Genomic DNA, 22,216 nt, shown 5'->3' with positions numbered 1-22,216 from the left:
ATGACTGGCCATTCTGTGGAGGAAAAGGCAACCTTTGTAAGAAGCAGCACATTTGGGGAAGGCACCTAGGACAGCCAGACTCTCAGCTCCCTCGGATTCCTGGCCTCTCCCTTTATGATCCAGAGGTGACCTCTTGGAACTGGTTCCCCCACGTCTACCATAACCCCTAGACCTCAAGCGCTCTGAAGAAATTCTGCCTTACTATCCCCCCAGGAGGGGGGTTACCCCTCCCACAGGCTCCTACCTGGCCTTAACCACTGGCATGGGTGCCTGGGCAAGATGAGACACAACACTTGAGTTCAGATACTCAGCTGTACAAATAGAGGTCGGTAGAGAGGTGGGTTCGAGGCCAACGTTTGTGTGAAATAGACCTGGGAATTTTAGTGGACTTCAAACTCGGTATTGGTCAATAGGATGACTGAGTAGACAAACAAACTAATGCATTTGGAAGCAGCCGGGGACAGGAAGACCTGGTTCCAATCCTGCCTCACACCCTTACTAATAACTATGTGATTCTAGACAAATCCCTTGACATTTCTCAGCCTCATTTTCCACATCTGTAAAGCAGGAATAATATTGGTTATGAGGAAAATGAATATAAAGTGTGTTGTCAATATATATAATATTATAGTATATAATATATAATAGAATATAAAAATAATAATATATAATAACTATAGACAAGCTAGCTCTCTGTTAAATTGTCTTGACTGTCTTGTAACCAAGGAATAACGTTCTAAATTGACTAATTAAATACAATTTTCCAAAACAAATAATAAAATAAAAAGCATTGAGAATTCCATAAAATAGATAAATAAAATTGTCTTGACTGTGGTAATAAAAAAGTGTATTACAAGCCGATGAGATAGTTCCAGAACACTCTGTCCTGGTCTGACTACCTTTAAAATACATTGGAGATGGTAGGAAGGACAACAAAGGACACTGGCAACTTGGAGTATGCCCCAGAGGAGGGTGAGCAGGCTGGAGAAGGAACTAGAAACCACCTCACCTTAGGACAGGTTGAAAGAACTGATGACTGTTTATCCTGGAGAAGAAGAGCTGTAAGTGGATCCAGTGGACGTTTATCAAGTCTATGGCCTCTGTCTATTAAGAAAAGGAGTTTCCCTCTTGGAGTGTTTGATGAAGATGTCAGTGCTTACCCTGAGAAGAGACTAGGGTAGAGGCCCCAAATAATGAGCCATGGCTGTCCTTAGGAAATGGGACCCTTAGAGTCCTGGATAACATCTGAAGAGGCATCTATATGTCGTTGGCCCTGAAAAACAGTGCTAGGAGATAGGATCCTCGCACCCCTTTCTCAAGGGGTGATGGATGTACCTCAAGTCCCCCCACCCGCCAAGAATCTGGAACCACCTAGGACCTTGTGTACCTCACTGGAACAGTTCCTAGGTGACTGTTGGTATACACTGTGTACACTGTTCTTTGCCTTCAATCTCAAATTTCTACCCTTACAAAATCTTTCTAACTGGCCTGTCTGCCTTGAGTTTCTTTCCTCTCTAATCCACTCACCTGCCAAAATCATCTTCCTAAAGCCTAGGTCAGACTCTGTCCCTTTCCCTATATAGAAAACTCTACTGGCTCCTTTTCACCCCTAAAATAAAATGGAAAATCTTTTTGGCTCTTTATAACTTTTTTTTTTGCCACTTGCATGTAATAAATTTCCACATTTTCTACGTGATATGCTTGAACTTATCGCCCTCCCTTCCCCTCTCCTTCCCAGTGTTATCAGGCAATTCAATCTAGGTTATACATGTATTATCCTACAAAACATATTTCCATATTGTTTATTTTTGTGAGTGAGTAATCTTATAAAGCCCAAACCGCAAAACATTCTCAAATAAAAAAGTGAAAACGTGTTGGCTTTCATCTGTATTCTGACTCCCAACAGTTCCTTCTCTGGAGGTGGCAAGCACTCTTTGTCCTAAGTCCCTCAGAACCATCCTGGATCATAGCATTGCTGAGAGCAGCTGAGTCGATCACAGTTGATCATTCCACAATATTGCTGTTACTGTGTACAAGTTCTCCTGGTTCTGCGTATTTCACTCTGCATCCGTTCATGCAATCTTTCCAGTCCTTTCTGAAATCATCCTGTTCATTATTCCTTACAGCACAATAGCCGTCCATCAGTCATATACCACAAATCTTTTTGATTCTTAAAGTTCATCTCCTCCTGCTTCCTTCCTACCTTTCTAATCTTTTCACATTTTATTTCCCTCCATATAGGCTCCAGCCACCCTATCCTTTGCAGGTGACCGAGTGCTTCTTTCACTGGCTTCTTCCTATGCCTGGTATGTTTTCCCTCCTGGCTTCCTTCAAGACTTAGCTGAAATCCTACTTTCTGCAAAGAGCTTTCCTACCTACACCCCCCACCCCTACCTCACTGCTTGGGCCTTCTCTTTGAGATGACTTCCCCACTTACTCAGTAGATATCTTACATATACATATTTATATATTCTCTTCCCCATTCAACTGTGAGCTTCTTTTTTTTTTTAAACCCTCACCTTCCATCTTGGAATCAATACTGCGTATTGGTTCCAAGACAGAAGAGTGGTAAGGGCTAGGCAATGGGGGTCAAGTGACTTGCCCAGGGTCACACAACTGGGAAGTGTCTGAGGCCAGATTTGAACCTAGGACCTCCCATCTCTAGGCCTGACCCTCAATCCACTGAGCTACCCAGCTGCCCCCTTGAGCTTCTTTTTAAATTTTTTCCAGATTATATATAAATACAGTTTTAATAATCATTTTCTGACCTTTCTTGAGCCATGTTCTCTCCCTCTAAAAGACAGGAGGCAGTATGATATGCTATATATATATATATATATATATATATGTATACATGTGCTACATATTTCCATGTTTATCATGTTGTAAAAGATGACACGTATTGCTCATACCAAAGAAAAATTCATGAAGGAAATAAAGTGAAGAATGGTATACTTCAATCTTCTGTCGGACTATTGGTTCTTTCAGCAGCAGATAGCCTTTTTCACCTGGGTCCCTTGGAGTTATCCTGGATCCTTGCATTGTGATAATAGTTACAGTCATTCACAACTGATGACCATAATCTCCTTTTACTGTGTACGTCATTCTCCCGGTTGTGCTCACTTCACTTTGCATCATTTCATATAAGTCTTCCTAGGATTCTTTGTGATCATCTCATTTGTCATTTCTTATGGCACAATAGCATTCCATTACAATCATATACCACAACTTGTTCAGCCATTCCCCAGTTGACAGACATCTCTTCAGTTTCCAGTTCTCTACCACCACAAAAAGAGTTGCTAAAAATATCTGCTCAAAATATTTTTGTGCAAGCAGGTCCTTCTTCCCATCTTTGATCTCTTTGGGATACAGATCCAGTAGTAGCATTGCTGGGTCCAGGGGTATGCACCCTTTTATAGCCCTTTGGGCATGGTTCTAGATTGTTCTAGAATGGTTATACCAGTTCACAGCTCTACCAACAATATATTACTGTCCCAATTTTCCTGCCTCCTCTCCAAAACTTCTTCTTTTCCTTTTTTTTTTGCCATATTAGCCCAAGACTGAGCCTCTTGAGGTCTGGGGAGTTTGCTTTTCTTTGTATTCCCTATGCTTAACACTGTGCCTGGCATATATTAGGTGCTTAATAAATGCTTGTTGCCTGATTATTTGATTTAGTGATGTAGGAAATATGATATGCACTGAAATATCTTGAAGAGGGTTTCTGTTTAGTCTAGCAAGTCTTCCTAGGAGAGATGTAATTAAAGAGGGGAAAAGGTTTAGAAGAATGGGAATGGAGTATTCTAGGCAAGGAAATGATATTTAAGTGAAGGCAGAGAGATTTGAATTGTTTAGCTTGTTTAAAAGAATGGAAGGGGTGAGGAGAAGAGTAGGGGCAAATCTTAGTGTATAATTTTCCTAAAATTCAAGATTTTAAAATTTTTGAGAAAATTTCAGGAAAAGCTTGCTAACTCTTTGAATCAAGAAAGTGAACTCTTTGGAGAAAATGCCATAAAGAAACCTACACTGCATCAGAAGATCCAGAATGAACTTTGGGATGTTATTGATTGACCTGAATGTAAAGTCTCATGCTAAAGGGGAATTGTCCTAATTGGCTTTTTTTTTTTTAACCCTCACCTTCCATCTTAGGATCAATACTGGGTTCTAAGGCAGAAGAGTAGTAAGGGCTAGGCAATGGGGGTTAAGTGACTTGTCCAGGGTCACATAGCTAGGAAGGGTCTAAGGTCAAATTTGAACCCAGGACCTCCTGTCTCTAGGCCTGACTCTAAATCCATTGAGCCACCCATCTATTCCCTCAAACTGACCTTTTTAAAGCAGTTTTCTCCTTGTCACTTCCTGTCACTCCCCCACTTTACAGGAACCAATCAAAGACTTTCAATTTGCCTAGTCCTGCCCAGGGGAGGGACATTGGCCTCTGGAGTTGTCACCCATTCTAGCAAGTGACTTGTGAACTCTCATATTTAGTGACTCATAAGGTACAAGGTAGGGGTACTTTCTTTGCTGATTGATAGACAAAGAGAGTTTGATTCACTTTTCACAATAAGATTGTGGATTTCCAGCTAGAAGACATTTTAGAAATCATGAAATCTAAGCTTTTTACAGATTAGGAAAACAACGAAAGAAAGAAGTTGGAATGGACTGATGGATTCAGTCATTCAATCAACAAATTTAGTATTAAAAGAACCTACTATGCGCTAGATACTATACTAAGCCATGAAGATACAAATGACAATCAGCCCCGACAGTCATTCCATTCAAATGAGAAGTCTGTACATATATGTAAGTGTACACTTCTTGGCCATTCCAAAGTCACACTGCTAGCATTCTAGGGATCTTCTTTTTTTTTTCCTTCTCACCTTGATCAGGCCTCCTAGCACCTTGGACTCCGTAAGTGAGCTGTTACCTTATGTTTCCCAGAACCAAGCCTCTACAGCCCATTTCTTAACCACATTGTTCTGTGCCTCAGCTACCTTCCTTTCCAGTGCCCCTTCTGCCTCAGTTTTCTCATCAGTAAAATGGGAACAATAATAGCCTACCTCTCGGAGTTGCTGTACCTCTGATTCAGTATCATTAACTCCTGCCTCTATCTCTTTTCACAGAAATAGAGTTGGGAGCTACAACACTGAATTAGAGGAACAGCAAGCTAATTACACGGATAGCCTACATTTATATATAAAGCACTTACTATGTACCAGGCACTGTGGTAAGCCCTTTACAATTACTATCTTATTTGAGCCTTACAACAGCCCTGGAAGGTAGGCACTATTAATATCCCCATTTTGCAGAGTAGAAAACCAAGGCTCCTGAAGGTTAAGTGACTCACCCTGGGTCACACAGCCAGTCTGTATCTGAGGCAGGTCTTGTTGAAACAAAGTCTATTTATTCTACTTTCCCTTCTAGCCACTTAGAGGCCACTTGAGTTGCTGAAATCACTTGAGAGAGAGTCCCAGGACAGAGGGAGCCTTGAGGGAAAGAAGGACAATTGCTAAAGTTGAAAAAAGGCCAAGGAAGATGAGAGAGACCTGAGAAAAAGACATTAGATCTGGCAGTTAGATTGATGATAAGCCGGGGGAAATGGAAGCAAGATTGCATAGGAAAAGGGAGTGGGAGTAGGACAGAAGTAGACTGCTTTTTTTAGAAGTTGGGTCATGAAATGGAGGAGAGCTATAATTTGAGGAGTTGGTTGAATCAAGTGAAGGCTTTCGAAGGGTGGAGGAGACCCTAGTAAGTTTGTAAACAGTGGGAAGGAAGTGGTAGAAAGAGATTGAGTATGAGAAAAAGGGCGAAACCAAAGGGGCAAACACTCAGAGGAGACGGGAGAGAAAAGGATCAAGGGTGCCCTTAGCACTTGCTCTTTGCAAGACGAAAAGCCACCTCTTCCTTGGGTGAGAGTGAAACAAAATGGGGGAAAAAGGGGACATGTTGCACTAGAGTTTTGAGTAGGAGAGAAAAGTAGTCTTTATTGTCCCCATTAAATAGGAGGCAAAGTCTTTTGATGAGAGGCAGGAAAAAGGAGGTGATGGAGAGGGAGAGAGAAGTTTGAAACAATCACTTTAAGGTCCCTGAGAGTCAATAAGGTAACAATGAAAGGACAGCTAGGGAGCTGTGAGGGTCCAGATAAGATTAGATAATATAATATGGAGACCCAGGCAACCAGACTTTCTTTAGCAGCATTCAGCAGGGAGCAAATAGGAATGTAGAAATCTGATGGGAGGTGAAGGGGGAGCTGTGGGAGAGGCAGGAGAAGCCAAAGGTGGAGTGTGACAAGGCATTAATTTTGAGAGGACAAGGATTCTGGGACAGAAAACTAAGTCTTTGGTTAACTAGCTTCCCATGGAGTCAAGACTATAAAGGGATGATGAAAGTTAGACCAGAGCAGGAGTGATGATGGATTGCTAGACCAGAGAGTGGACTTTTGGAGGTCAAAGAAGGACACTCAGACAGGGAGAGGCAAAAAGGCAGGAAGTTTTATGATCAGAAGGAAGAATTTCAGAGTGCAAGACTGTGCCAGTAAAATCCTTGTAGGCAATGGTGAGGTTAAGGAAATAATCATCCTGTATGGGTGGTGAGTTAGGAGGAAGGTGACAGTCACTTGAGTTTGAGAGATAATAAACTTATAATAAGGAAATAAAGGGGGGAAATGTGCTCGGGTCTGCATCAATTCCTTCTATGGTAGTGGAAAGCATTTTTCACCATGGGTTCCTTGGGGTTGTCTTAGATCTTTGTATTACTCATGATAGGTAAGCCTTACATAGGTTGACCATGATACAATATTGTTACAGTATACAGTGTTTTCTTGGTTCTGCTCACTTCACTTTGCATCCGTTCATCTAAACCTCTCCAGGCTTTTTGGAAATCATCCTGTTCATCATTTCTTATGGCAAAATAGTATCCCATTACAACCATATACCACAACTTGTTCAGCTACTCCCCAATCGATGGACATCCCTTCAGTTTCCAGTTCTTTGCCACCACAGAAAGAGCTGCTGTAAATATCTTTTGTACGAGGAAGTTCTTTTCCCCTGTCTTTGATCTCTTTGGACTACAGACCTAGTAGTGGTATTGCTGAGTCAAAGAAAACAATCAATCCTTGTTCTGGGCAAGTTAGATCAAGGAGGGGTCTTCACAGTCATCTGATTAAATGCTCTTCATTACACATGAGAAAGCTTCTGCCCTCCTTCCTCCTCCTCTCAGTCTATCAAATAGTAATGTTCTTTTGAAAGTCAGGAAGAGTCAGGAAGTCCTGAGTTCAAGTTTTGTCTCTGATCCATTCTGGCTGAGTAACCTTGGATAAGTCACTTAAACTTTAAAAATAAATCTTTAAAAATAAATCAATCTTTATTCAAAATAAATAAATAAATAATATTTTTATGAATAATTAATTTTTATAAAAGATAAATAACCAATAAAAACAAATAAATAATATTTATAGAAATAAATAAATACATCTTTTAAATCTTTAAAAATAAAAACTTTAAAATAAATTGAAGATGCCAATCTGAATTGGTAGATGGAATTTCTTCAACTGGAAATTCTCTAAACCAATGAAATCATGAGTTCAGCCTCTGTCCCTAAGACTCAGCTCAGACAAAGAAACTTCTACTGGTTCTTAATTTCTTTAACATTAAAATAAAAGTGAAATTATTAACTTAATCACACACATGTACAAGCATTTCAAAATACAAAGAATAAAGTTAGATTAAAATTAAAAGGATTGCATATAACACCAGAAAGTTATGATATATAGTCTTTAAAGTATATATAGTAAATGTTATATGGCAGTAACAAAATGACCCCAATTTGTATGGGAACCCTTCTGAACTTTTTTCTTCTGCTTATTTTTTCAAATATTTTATTGATGTTGTTCTTTTCTTTTCTTCTCCTTTCTGCGTCTTTGTCACTATCACAAACTCACTGCATCCCCAACCTTGTTTCAAACAACTCTGCCTTTCTTGTAACAAATAAGTTGTTTTTGTTGCTCAGCCATTTTCAGGAGAGTCCAGGTAGCACTTTGTGACCTCCTTTGGGGTTTTCTTAGCAAAGAGACTGGAATGGTTTGCCATTTTTTTCTCCAGCTTGTTTTATAGATGTGGAAACTAAGGCAAACAAGATTAAGTAACTTGCCCAGGGTCACACGGCTAGTAAGAGTCTGAGATCTGATTTGAACTCAGGAAGATGAGTCTTTCTGACTATAGATAGGCTCTGTACTCCATCCATTGCCCCAAACATAAGTATCATCAGCCAAAACAAATCATCACATTAGCTATGTCATTCTGGACCTCTAATCTGTCACTTTTCTGTCAAAAGGAAAATCTCAACATCACTGACTCTGAACTCAGAGGACCTGGGTTCAAATCCTACACCTGGACACTTACTCCTTGTATCAACAGACAAATCACTTCCCCTCCCTGGGACTCTTTAAAATGAGGCAGTTGAACCAAATGGTCTTTGAGCTCCCTTCCAGATCTGAATTTATGCTCCTATGGACCTATCTATGAAGTCATTATTTATGACTGCGTTGCTTAGAGAGCTCAAATCTTTCAAAGTTGTTTTCCTTCATGGTATCATGATCATCCTATAATATTTGCTTTTGTCTTTCCTGAAGCCCTTCTAAATTCTGTCTCCTACTGTGATAGCCACCTCTTATCTCCCCCTAAGGGCAGAGACCCAGAAGTGAATGCTGTTTTCTTTTTTTGAGTGTAGAGATTGGGTGAATTGCAGACCCTATCAACTGGCTGAGATTAGGGAGTCTGATGCATACAAAGATTCCCATTGCACAAGAAAAGCAGTAGGGTGAAAAGAGCAGAGGGCTTAGAGTCAGAGGACCTGGGCTGACATCTTGGTTTCATAACCAACTCAACCTTGGTCTTTGGCCAAGTCAAGGATCATCTATTTAGAAATGTAATCTTTACCAATCCTCCCCTCACCTTTTTTTTTTTTTTGGTGAGGAAACTGAGTTCCAGAGAACAAAAGTGACATGCTTGTGGGGTCACCCACATGGGAAAATATCTATCACAGTTAGGATTTTAACTTGGGCCCCAAGTTCAAATCCTAGTTTGCTCCCACCCTATCTACATGACTATATGACAGATCAAATTTGATCAAGTTGGCTTCAGTTTCCCCCGTTTATAAAATGGGGAGGCTGGACTAGAAGATATCAAAGGTCCTTTCATCTCTGAATCTGTGACCTCATGGTATTATAAATTAATTCAAATAAATAGAAAATGAGCCTTCACTATGTTCCAGGTGCTGAAGTGCTTGGAATTCATATAAAAATGAGAACGGTCACCTTATTCATGACTAATAGCCTTTGTTTCTAAATTTAATTTTATTTTATTTTCAGATTCACCTTCTCTTTCTCCCATCCCTCCTCCCTCACCCCACCCAACTGAGAAAGAAAAACAAAATCCCATTAAAATATATACATTCTTCCATTGGCCATGTCTGTGTGTCTCTCTCTCTGTGTACACATGTGAATCTATGCTCTGAATTCTTCACATCTCTATGGGAAGATGGAGAGCATATTTCCTCCTGCGTCCTCCGGAATTGTGATTGGTCATGGTGCTGATCAGAGGTCCTAAGTCTTTTTTTTTTTTTTAATTTAATATATTTTATTTGATCATTTCCAATCATTATTCATTTAAAGACATAGATCATTTTCTTTTCCTCCCCCCCACCCCCCATAGCCGACGCATAAATCCACTGGGCATTACATGTTTTCTTGATTTGAACCCATTGCTATATTGATAATATTTGCATTAGAGTGTTCATTTAGTCTCTCCTCTGTCATGTCCCCTCCACCGCTGTAGTCAGGCAGTTGCTTTTCCTCGGTGTTTCCACTCCCATAGTTTATCCTCTGCTTGTGGATAGTGTTTTTTTCTCCTAGATCCCTGCAAATTGTTCAGGGACATTACACCACCATTTATGGAGAAGTCCATTACGTTCGATTATACCACAGTGTATTAGTCTCTGTGTACAATGTTCTCCTGGTTCTGCTCCTCTCACTCTGCATCATTTCCTGGAGGTTGTTCCAGTCTCCATGGAATTCCTCCACTTTATTATTCCTTTTAGCACAATAGTATTCCATCACCAACATATACCACACTTTGTTCAGCCATTCCCCAATTGATGGGCATCCCCTCGTTTTCCAGTTTTTGGCCACCACAAAGAGCGCAGCTATGAATATTTTTGTACAAGTCTTTTTGTCCATTATCTCTTTGGGGTACAAGCCCAGCAGTGCTATGGCTGGATCAAAGGGTAGATATTCTTTTGTCGCCCTTTGGGCATAGTTCCAAATTGCCCTCCAGAATGGTTGGATCAATTCACAACTCCACCAGCAATGAATTAATGTCCCTACTTTGCCACATCCCTTCCAGCATTCATTACTTTCCATAGCTGTCATGTTAGCCAATCTGCTAGGTGTGAGGTGATACCTCAGAGTTGTTTTGATTTGCATCTCTCTGATTATAAGAGATGTAGAACACTTTTTCATGTGCTTATTAATAGTTTTGATTTCTTTATCTGAGAACTGCCTATCCATGTCCCTTGCCCATTTATCAATTGGAGAATGGCTTGATTTTTTGTACAATTGATTTAGCTCATTATAAATATGAGTAATTAAACCTTTGTCAGAGGTTTCTATGAAGATTTTTTCCCAATTTGTTGTTTCCCTTCTGATTTTGGTTACATTGGTTTTGTTTGTACAAAAGCTTTTTAGTTTGATGTAGTCAAAATTATTTATTTTACATTTTGTGATTCTTTCTATGTCTTGCTTGGTTTTAAAGCCTTTCCCCTCCCAAAGGTCTGACATGTATACTATTCTGTGTTTACCCAATTTACTTATGGTTTCCTTCTTTATGTTTAAGTCACTCACCCATTTTGAATTTATCTTGGTGTAGGGTGTGAGGTGTTGATCTATTCCTAGTCTCTCCCACACTGTCTTCCAATTTTCCCAGCAGTTTTTATCTAATAGTGGATTTTTGTCCCAAAAGCTGGGATCTTTGGGTTTATCGTATACTGTCTTGCTGAGGTCGCTTTCCCCCAGTCTATTCCACTGATCTTCCTTTCTGTTTCTTAGCCAGTACCAAATTGTTTTGATGACTGCTGCTTTGTAATATAGTTTAAGGTCAGGGACTGCAAGGCCCCCATCATATGTGTTTTTTTTTTTCATTATTTCCCTGGATATCCTTGATCTTTTGTTCTTCCAAATGAATTTTGTTATGTTTTTTTCTAAATCAGTGAAGAAGTATTTTGGTAGTTCAATGGGTATGGCACTAAATAGATAAATAAGTTTGGGTAGGATGGTCATTTTTATTATATTGGCTCATCCTATCCATGAGCAGTTAATGTTTTTCCAATTGCTCAAGTCTAGTTTTAGTTGTGTGGAGAGTGTTTTGTAGTTGTGTTCATATAGTTCCTGTGTTTGTCTCGGGAGGTAGATTCCTAGGTATTTTATTTTGTCTAAGGTGATTTTGAATGGGATTTCTCTTTCTAGTTCTTGCTGCTGAGCTGTGTTGGAGATATATAGAAAAGCTGATGATTTATGTGGGTTTATTTTGTATCCTGCAACTTTGCTAAAGTTGTTGATTATTTCAATTAGCTTTTTGGTTGAATCTCTAGGATTCTTTAAGTAGACCATCATGTCATCTGCAAAGAGTGATAACTTGGTCTCCTCCTTGCCTATTTTGATGCCTTCAATTTCTTTTTCTTCTCTAATTGCTACTGCTAGTGTTTCTAGTACAATGTCAAATAGTAGAGGTGATAATGGGCATCCTTGTTTCACTCCTGATCTTATTGGGAATGCATCTAGATTATCCCCATTGCAGATGATATTAGCTGATGGTTTTAGATATATACTGTTTATTATTTTTAGGAATGACCCTTCTATTCCTATGCTTTCTAGTGTTTTTAATAGGAATGAGTGTTGTATTTTATCAAATGCTTTTTCTGCGCCTATTGAGATAATCATGTGGTTCTTGCTGGTTTGCTTGTTGATGTGGTCAATTATGTGAATGGTTTTCCTAATATTGAACCAGCCCTGCATCCCTGGTATAAATCCTACTTGATCATGGTGAATGATCCTTCTGATCACTTGCTGGAGTCTTTTTGCTAGTATCTTATTTAAGATTTTTGCATCTATATTCATTAGGGAGATTGGTCTATAGTTTTCTTTCTCTGTTTTTGACCTGCCTGGTTTTGGAATCAGTACCATGTTTGTGTCGTAAAAGGAGTTTGGTAGAACTCCCTCTTTGCTTATTATGTCAAATAGTTTGTATAGTATTGGGATTAACTGTTCTCTGAATGTTTGATAGAATTCACTGGTGAATCCATCAGGCCCTGGGGATTTTTTCTTAGGAAGTTCTTTGATGGCTTGTTGGATTTCATTTTCTGATATGGGATTATTTAAGAATTCTATTTCCTCTTCTGTTAGTCTAGGCAGTTTGTATTTTTGTATATATTCATCCATATCTCCTAAATTGGTATATTTATTGCCATATAATTGGGCAAAGTAATTTCTAATGATTGCCTTAATTTCCTCTTCATCGGAGGTGCTGTCCCCCTTTTCATCTTTAATGCTGTTAATTTGCTTTTCTTCCTTCCTTTTTTAAATTAGGTTGACCAGTACTTTGTCTATTTTGTTTGTTTTTTCAAAGTACCAGCTTCTTGTCTTATTTATTAAATCAATAGTTCTATCACTTTCAATTTTATTAATTTCTCCCTTAATTTTTAGGATTTCTAGTTTGGTTTTCTGCTGGGGGGTTTTAATTTGATCGCTTTTGAGTTTTTTCATTTGCATTTCCAATTGATTGATCTCTGCTCTCCCTAGTTTGTTAATATAAGCATTCAGGGATATGAATTTACCTCTGATTACCACTTTGGCTGCATCCCAAAAGGTTTGAAAGGATGTCTCGCCATTGTCATTTTCCTCGATGAAATTATTAATTGTTTCTATGATTTCTTCTTTAACTAAACGGTTTTGGAGTATCATATTGTTTAATTTCCAATTGGTTTTAGATTTGGCTTTCCATGTACCATTACTGATCATTATTTTTATTGCCTTGTGATCTGAGAAGGCTGCATTCATTATTTCTGCTTTTCTGCATTTGTGTGCTATGTTTCTGTGACCTAATGTATGGTCAATTTTTGTGAATGTGCCATGTGGTGCTGAGAAGAAGGTATATTCCTTTTTATCCCTATTTATTTTTCTCCATATGTCTATTAGTTCTAATTTTTCTAAGATTTCATTCACTTCTTTTACCTCTTTCTTATTTATTTTTTGATTTGATTTTTATCTAAATTTGATAATGGTTGGTTCAGGTCTCCCACTAATATGGTTTTACTGTCTATTTCTTCCTTCAATTCTCCTAGTTTCTCCATTAGAAATTTGGGTGCTATATTATTTGGTGCATACATGTTAATTAATGATATTTCCTCATTGTCTAAAGACCCTTTTAACAAAATATAATTACCTTCCCTATCCCTTTTGATCAGTTCTATTTTTGCTTTGGCTTTATCAGATATCATGATTACCACTCCTGCCTTCTTTCTGTCAGTTGAGGCCCAGAAGGTCTTACTCCATCCTTTAATTCTGACCTTATGGGTGTCAACCCGCCTCATGTGTGTTTCTTGAAGACAACATATGGTAGGGTTTTGGATTCTAATCCATTCTGCTATTTGTCTACGTTTTATGGGTGAGCTCATCCCATTCACGTTCAAAGTTATGATTGTCATTTGTGGACTCCCTGGCATTTTGATATCCTTCCCTAATTCTAACCTTTTCTTCTTTGGCTCTACCTTTTAGTCCAGTGATTTACTTTGAATCAGTCCCCCTTGTCCCCTCCCTTGATGTTTCCCTTTTTAGTCCCTCCCTTTTTGTTTTCCCTCTCCCCCTCCCCCCCTTGGTTTTCCCTTCTCCCTACCCTTGTTGGGTAAGATAGACTTCAAGATCCCAATGGATCTGGATGTTTTTCCCTCTCAGAGTTGATTTCCCTGAGATTAAGGTTTAAGTAAAAAATCCTCTCTTCCTCTCCTTCTTATAGGAGTTTTCTTCCCCTCCCCTTCCCATGTGAATCTTTGTGTGAGAAATATTATTCTATTTGGTCTTTCTTTACCCCCTATTTATACATTACATTTTCCCCACATGTTAGTATACATAGATTGATATAAATGTATCCTTATAGAAGAGAGTTTGAGTAAAAGAAGAAGATAACATTTTTTCCCCTTTCCTTAATATTTACCTTTTCAGGTATTCCTTGCTCTTTGTTTTTTGGTATCAAACTTTCCACAGAGTTCTGGTCTTTTCTTTGCAAAGAGTTGGAAGTCTTCTATTTTGTTGAATGCCCATACTTTCCCTTGGAAGTATATAGTCAGTTTTGCTGGGTAGCTGATTCTTGGTTGAAGACCCAGCTCTCTTGCCTTTCTGAAGATCATGTTCCATGCCTTATGATCATTCAGAGTAGAACTTGCAAGGTCTTGTGTGACCCTGATTGGCATTCCTTTATATCTAAATTGTCTTATTCTGGCTTCCTGTAGGATTTTTTCTTTTGTTTGAGAGCTTTGGAATCTGGCAATTACATTCCTTGGAGTTGTCTTTTGGGGGTTTAGTGTAGAAGGTGTTCTGTGAGCTCTGTCAGTGGCTGTATTGCCCCCTTGTTCTAGAATCTCTGGGCAATTTTCTTTGATTATATCTTGTATCACGATGTCGATTTTGGTGTTTATTTCTGGCTTTTCTGGAAGTCCAATTATTCTTAAATTATCTCTTCTCCCTCTATTTTCCAGATCTGTCACCTTGTCGGTGAGATATTTTATGTTCTCTTCTAATTTCTTGGTATTTTGGCTTTGCTTTATTAATTCTTGCTCTTTTACACGATCGTTGTCTTCCAGCTGCCTGATTCTGGCCTTTAAAGCCTGGTTTTCCTTTTCACTTTGGTCAAACTGGTTTTGTAGATGCGTGAATTTCTTTTGCATTATTTCCCACTTTTCCTCCCAGAAGGCTTCCATCTTTTTGGTCATTTCTGATTCAAATTCTTCATGGGTTTGTGGAGAGTTTCCATTTCCTTTGGAAGGTTTCGGAGCATTTTCTTGTGTATCGTCTTCTATCTCTTCTGTATTTTGTATTTTGGCTCCATAGAATGTGTCCAAAGTCGCCCCTTTCTTCTTATTTTTCTTGGGATTTTGGGGCTTCTGTGCTTCTGTGGAGTTTGCCATCTCTGAATGGGGTGGATTAGCTTTTCTTATCTCTGTCTGGTGTTCAGAGGCTTTAGTCCTGGGCAGATTGTTGGTTCTATGAGCTTTCCCTGGGTTAAACTAAGTATGCCTTCAGGCAATGACTTTCACTGGAACTGGAATGGAAGGGTCAGACCAGGGGGCCACACTCTCCCCCGGCTCTATCTGCTTCCCTGTTGCTAAGGTGCCCCCTCAACTGGACTGGGTCGGGTTGCTTTCTGGAAGTTGCCTTCAGAATAGCTGGCCGTGAGGCTGTTTTGTCGGCCCTGAGGGTTGCTGTTGTTTCAGACGACTCTGCTTTCTGAGCGGGGTGGGGCTGCGGCTTCCCGGAGCCTTGGACTCTGCGCTCCTACCCCTTAGGTCCGAGTGATCTTGGGTTCTGGCTTTTGAGGGGGGCCGTACCTTTTGATTCAGGTCCAGGTCCAGGAGGAGGATTCCCAGGGTCTGTGCTGTTGATCGTTTTGAATTTCGGCGCCTTAGGAGCTTATAGTTTGAGATCGGTCGGGAAGGGTTTTCCGGAGATCTGAACTTTAGCTTTCTCTAAGCCGCCATCTTGACTGGAAGTTCCCCCCTAAGTCTTTTAAAGTTGTTTGTCTTTAAATATTGCTGTTATTTTATAAGCTGTTCTGGGGTTCTGCTTCTGTTCTTCACTCTGCATCTGTTCAAAAAAGCTTCCTAAGTTTTCTCTGAAACCATCCCCTTCATCATTTCTTACAGCACAATAGTATTCCATTACATTTCTGTGCCACAGCCATTACTCGTTTAGCTATTCCTCAAGTGATGGGCTCAGACTTTCTATTCCATCTGAGAGAAGCAACATAGGAACAGATATATAAACACAAAACATGTATGAAGTAAACAATAATAATAATGATAGCTAACATTTGTTTAACACCTACTGTGTGCCAGGTACTGTGCTATCATACAATTACATAATAATTGTATAATATTGTATATAACATAGACCATATAATGACTATGCATTTATTTGATCTTCAGAGTAATTCTGTTATTTTACAAATGAGGAAACTGAGGCAGATAGAAGTTAAGTGACTTACTCAGGGTCACATAGATAATAAAGGTCTGAAACTAGATGTGAACTCAGATCTTCCTGACTCCTAGCCTAGCAGATAGCCTTAATGAGCTCCAAATTTAGCACTTTCATTATACTATGCAGATTTTCTCTTTCTTAATCTCTATGATCATCAGTTTCCCAGTCTGTAAAATAGGAATGATGCTATTGATCTTACCGATCCCATAGGGTCTTTGAGGAGAAAGCATTTGGGAAACTCTAGAGTTTTACATGAAAGTGCATGAAAGTGAACTGGACTATTGACCCCAGAGGAGGAAGCCTACTTCTCCATCTTCACATGCTCCTTCAGTGCCCAGCCTTGCACAAGGCAGCTTCTTAAGAAATGTTGGATGAAGGGATGGAGTGGAAAGATAAAGGATGAGTGGGTGCAGGCACCATGCAGCACCTACTCTCCCAGACACCTGGGACTCCTAAATCCTTTAAGTTATTGCTAAACTGAGTGAGTTAAATATTCTTGAATTTTGCCAAACTTCGGAAAGGCTTCTTGTCTTCTTATCCAAGGCCAAAGCCATCTACGCTGCTTCCTTGGTGCAATCACCCTGTCATGTAATATTTCCAAAGCCAACCCTTCAAGAGGGCTTGCTAGAGTCTCTTTCACAAACTCCGCATACCCCCTTCCAAATAGTTCACTCAGCAACATCAATGTGTCCTTTCCCATCTTCCTACTCCCCCCCCCCCTCGCCCCAGACCCACAGGATGCCAGTGAAGAGAGGCAAGGGGCAGTTAGGTGGCTCAGTGGATAGACAGGTCTGGAGACAGGAGGTCTTGGGTTCAAATCTGTCTTCAAAACACTTCCTAGCTATGACCTGGGGAAGAGTTCTTAACTCCCACTGAGCATTCAATGGCATCATCACAAGTCTATAAGAAAATGGTCTTTCTCCCTGGTCCACCCTCCCCCCCCCAACATATACACCCACAATTCAGCCTGTGACCAGACTTGGGCCCCCAGTGCCTAGTACAGTGCTTGGCAGACAGCCCCTAGTCAATGGGCTGGCAGATGGATAGGAAAGCAGGCAAGCAGCCAGAAAGGAAACAAGCATTTATTAAGCTCTTACTATGTGCCAGGCACATCCCATTTATTTCTCATAACAATCCTGTAGGTTCTTTTAGGGTTCCTGTTTTATAGATGAGGAAACTGAGATAGAGGTTAAAAGACTTGCCCAGAGTCACACAGCTAATAAGTATCTAAAGTTGAATTTGAACTCATGATTCCACCCAGCTGCCCCAGACTCAGACTCAGAGGCTAGCCTCCAAATGCTTTAACAGTAGTAGTACCTGCCTTTAACTCACCCCCACAGCTGAACATAATTGAGTGCTTGACTCAGACATTCTTTATTTTGTTAAACCGTTATCTTCCTCCTTGGAATCAATTGATTCCAAGGCAGAAGAGCAGCAAGGGCTAAGCAATGGGGGTTAAGTGACTTGCCCAGGGTCACACAGCTAGGAAGTGTCTGAAGCCAGATTGGAACTCAGGACCTCCTGTTTCTAGGTCTGGCTCTCAATCCACTGAGCCACCTAACTGCCCTGATTTGTAACTCCAGAATCTCCTGACAGAGTGGTCCTGGGCAGCAGCATTGTCCATCTCTAGAAAAGGAGAGAAATAAGTACTCCCTGGGCCTCCTCATTTCCCTGGGAGGCAGAACCCCTCCCTCTACCTCATACCACTACTGTGATGGGGAGAGGGGCAGGGTTTCAGCCAGATGGGATCCTCCAGATTCAGGGACTTGGAGTGATTTCAGCAATACTGGGAAATCCTTTGTGCATTTGACCATATGGTCAATTTTCTCATTGGTAGTTATTCCCTAGACTAGTCCACCGGTGGATCTGTGCATCTCCAGGCTTGGGGAGCTTCCCACTTCCCACTATCAAGGGGAAGAGAAAGGGGAGACTGATCTCCTATAACTGTTACCCTTTTTCTCTTCCCCTGCTTCCTCTGAAAACATGAAATGTTGTTTGTTTTTTTAAATGACAGTGAGATGATGCATATAGATGGGCTTATCTGCCTGAACTTCTAGAAAGGAAAGTTAAAAAAAAAAAACACCCTTGGGAGCAGCTATGTGGTTCAGTGAATAGAGAGCCAGAGAAAGGAGATCCTGGATTCAAATGTGACCACTGATACTTCCTAGCTGCGTGACCCTGGACAAGTCACTTCATCCCAATTGCCCAGGCCTTAATGCTCTTCTGTCTTGGAGCCAACACACAGTATTGATTCTAACATGGAATATAAAGTTGAAAAAAAAAAAAGCACTTCTTTTACACATGGCACAGAGGGCCCTAGAGTGGGAACATTCAGCCTAAGTCAAGGGGGGAAAAAAACCTCAGGAATGAGGGGTTTGGCCACTGAGCACTCTGAGAGCTCTTGAATGCTGGTTTCTGTTTTTTCTGGGAGAGGCACAAATTCCTCCACTGCTCAGAAGTGGGCACGGGGGGCATCTGTCTTCCCCATCCCCGATTCTACCATCCCCACATTCATTCCCTCCCAGTTGTGTGACTGTAGGCAAATAAGTTACTTCAGGTTCCCCATCATTTTCCACAACTGTAAAATGTAAATAATAAGATTTAAATTACTATATGCCATTCTTATTATGGCAATCACTTCCCAGGAGGCTCACCAGCTCCTCAGAGGGAGGCTTTTGCCTCCTCTTTAAGGCAGGCTAAGATGTTTCCTCCCACACCCTTGAGAAAGCAGTTCCTATGGCTTATGGGAGCTTCCCCTCTTCTTTCTCCATTCTTACTACTATGAGGCTTCTCCTTCCTCCAGTGCATAATAGCATAGAACAGAAAGGTTGTTGGATCACATCTTGAAGGTATCTAGCCCAAGCACCTCATGCTGCAGATAAGGAATCTGAGATTCAGGGAAATTAAATGACACTCAGTGGAATTATCTTTGGGCTTCTGCCTCCTGGGCAGCCTTCATATGTGTGCATTTTTTGAGAAATTCCAACCAGAAGCCATTCTGATTTTTCTTTCTTTCAGGGTAAATAGACATTTGCTTAGAAAGGAAATGAAGTGCCTGGGAAATAGGATTCCTACCACTACAGGACAATCATCCACTGATGAATCCAGCTAGGAAATAGATATAAAATGAACTTTTCCTTCCTTCCCTCCTTCCTTCCTTCTTTTCTTCCTTCCTTCCTTCCTTCTTTCCTTCCTCCTTTCCATCTCTCCCTCCTTCCTTCTTCCTTCCATCCTTCCTTCCCTTCCTCCCTCCTTTCTTCCTTCCTTTCTTTCATCCCTCCCTCCTTCCTTCCTTCCCTCCTTTCTTTCATCCCTCCCTCCTTCCTTCCTTCCCTTTCCTTCCTTCTTCCTTCCTTCCTTCCTTCCCTCCCTCCCTACTTCCTTCCTTCCTCTCTTTCATCCTTCCTTTCTTCCTTCCTTCCTCTTTTATCCTTCCTTCCTTTCTCTTTCATTCTTCATTCCTCCCTTCCATCCTTCCTTCCCTTTCTCCCTCCTTCCTTCCCTCCCTCCTTCCTTCCATACTTCTCTCTCTCCTTCCTTCCTTCCTTCCTTCCTTCCTTCCTTCCTTCCTTCCTTCCTTCCTTCCTTCCTTCCTTCCTTCCTTCCTTCTTTCTCTTCTTTCCTTCATTTCCTCCCTTCTTTCTTTCCTTCCTTCCTTCCTTCCTTCCTTCCTTCTTAATTGATAGAGTTAGTATCAATTCTAAGACTAAAGAATGGCAAGGGCTAGGTAAATGAGGTTACCTGACTTGTGCAGAGTCACACAGCTAGGAAATATCTGAGACAATATCTGAATCTGGGTCCTTCAGACTCCAGGCCTGGGGCACTATCTACTGTACTATCTAGTTGTTCCTAAAAATGTACTTTTCCTGAAACATTTTAGTTACCACTCAGCAGTGTGCCAATGAGGAAAGAACTATAGGTGTAATCATTTTACAAATGAGAAAACTGCATTTCATAGTGGTTATATTGGGACATTTGGTTCAGTGGATAGAGGGCCAGGCCTGGAGACTCAGAGTCCTAGGTTCATATATGGCATAAGCCTCTTCTGAGCTGTGTGACCCGTGGCAATTCACTTGACTTCCATGACATATTCCTTACCATTCTGGGATCGATACTATCAATTCTTTTTTTTTTTTAACCCTTACCTTCCCACTTGGAATTAATACTGTGTATTGGTTCCAAGGCAGAAGAGTGGTCAGAGCTAGGCAATGGGGGTTAAGTGACTTGCTCAGGGTCACACAGCTAAAAGTATCTAAGGGCAGACTTGAACCCAGGACCTCCAATCTCTAGGACTGATTCTCAATCCACTGAGCTACCCAGCTGCCCCCAGATAGTATCATTTCTAAGACAAATAGCTAATAGATGTTTAAAAATAGGATTTAAATCCTGGTCTCATCCAATTGCAGACCCAGCATTTTTTCCACTCCATTTTCCCACTACCTCCCACTCCCTTTTCAAGAAAATGGGGCTGTGGCTTAAGTGGGGTCCCTGCTTGGTTTTGTCCTTGCATTCAGAGCCTGTGGCATACTTGTGGTGAACAGCAATGGAGATGAGAAAGGAGCCCCTTGTCTAGGAGAAGAAGGGTGAGCTAGGATGAAAAGGGAATGTTCTAGACTCTTGCTCTTTTGTCCATTAGGTCAAACTACTTCCTTCTCTATGGAAAGATTTTTAATTCTGGAACCAAACTGAATTAATATCACTGGGTGATTGTTCGGTAATGGTAGGAATCATATTTCCCAAGCACTTCATTTCCTCTCTAAGCAAATGCCAATTCACCCTGAGAAAAAGAAAAATCCAACTGGCTTCTGGCCCAAATTTCTCATGAGTGCCTACACATGAAGGCTGGCCAATAGGCAGAAGCCCAAAGAAAATTCCACCCTGTAGCTTTGGTAGGAAAGGGTGAATTCTCCTTTGGGATGTAGTTCAGCCAGATCCAACCCAGCCCTGCCTTGGCAGTAAACAGCTCTGGGGCCTTCCTCCAGCCTTAACACCTCACGGCCACTGATTTAAGAGCTTTCTCTAGTGGTCTTTCTCCATAGCTGGCTTTTCCCCCAGCTGAAGGGGTCCTGAGCCAATTTCACTGATGAAACATTTTATAAGGAGATTGAGCTGTTATGAAATGGTCTGGAAATGAAATCCCAATTGGCCTAATTATTCGTATTGAGCTTTAACAGCAGTAATTGAAGTTACCCATGGGCATTGGCTTTGTGAAAGACATGGCAGGCAGGCAGTGTAGGGGTCAGAAGTCATTGGAGCTGGTCTCAGCTTTAACTTACGGAGTGACTAGGTAAGTCACCTCAGCTAGTCAATAATCAAATATTAAGTTCCTACTGTGTGCTAGGCTAAATGATGCTGATTCAAATAAAGGCAAAAATTCTACCTTTGCCCTGGAGGAACTCACATGCTAAAGCAGGAGAAAATGAAAAACAACAACAACAACAACTGTATATACAAGATGTATACAGAGTGGATGGAAGGCATTCTCAAAGGGGACTGTGATCTAAGCAATGAATCTAATGTTCTTCCTTTCCCCAGAGCCTGAGAAGGTGCAGGGGGAGAGGAATTGTGCTTCCCATACGTTGAGGGAATACATTTTGAAACCCGTGCCTGATATACACAAAGGAAAATATTACCAACTCCTGCTGCATATTTGGAGCACATAAGTACCAGTAAGACTGGCATTTGTCTGAATTGACTTTCCGTCCGTGGAAGGAGATAGTTAAAATATGAATCATATCTTGGTGGTGACTGGCCATTTCAGCAGGTACGCATAATCCTACCCAACCAGAACTTCAAAGCATCTACTGTTTCTATGGTGTGAAAGAAAAAGTGTATGTCAGTATATGAATTCCTTACTAGAATTACTGTGGCCGAAGTAGAGACTTTGAGAGTAAGCCACTCACGATGTCAAAAAGTCAAAGA

This window comes from Monodelphis domestica, chromosome 1, assembly GCF_027887165.1.
Source record: "Monodelphis domestica isolate mMonDom1 chromosome 1, mMonDom1.pri, whole genome shotgun sequence".
NCBI classification, from domain to species: Eukaryota; Metazoa; Chordata; class Mammalia; order Didelphimorphia; family Didelphidae; genus Monodelphis; species Monodelphis domestica.
Note: the sequence above shows the minus strand (reverse complement) of the source record.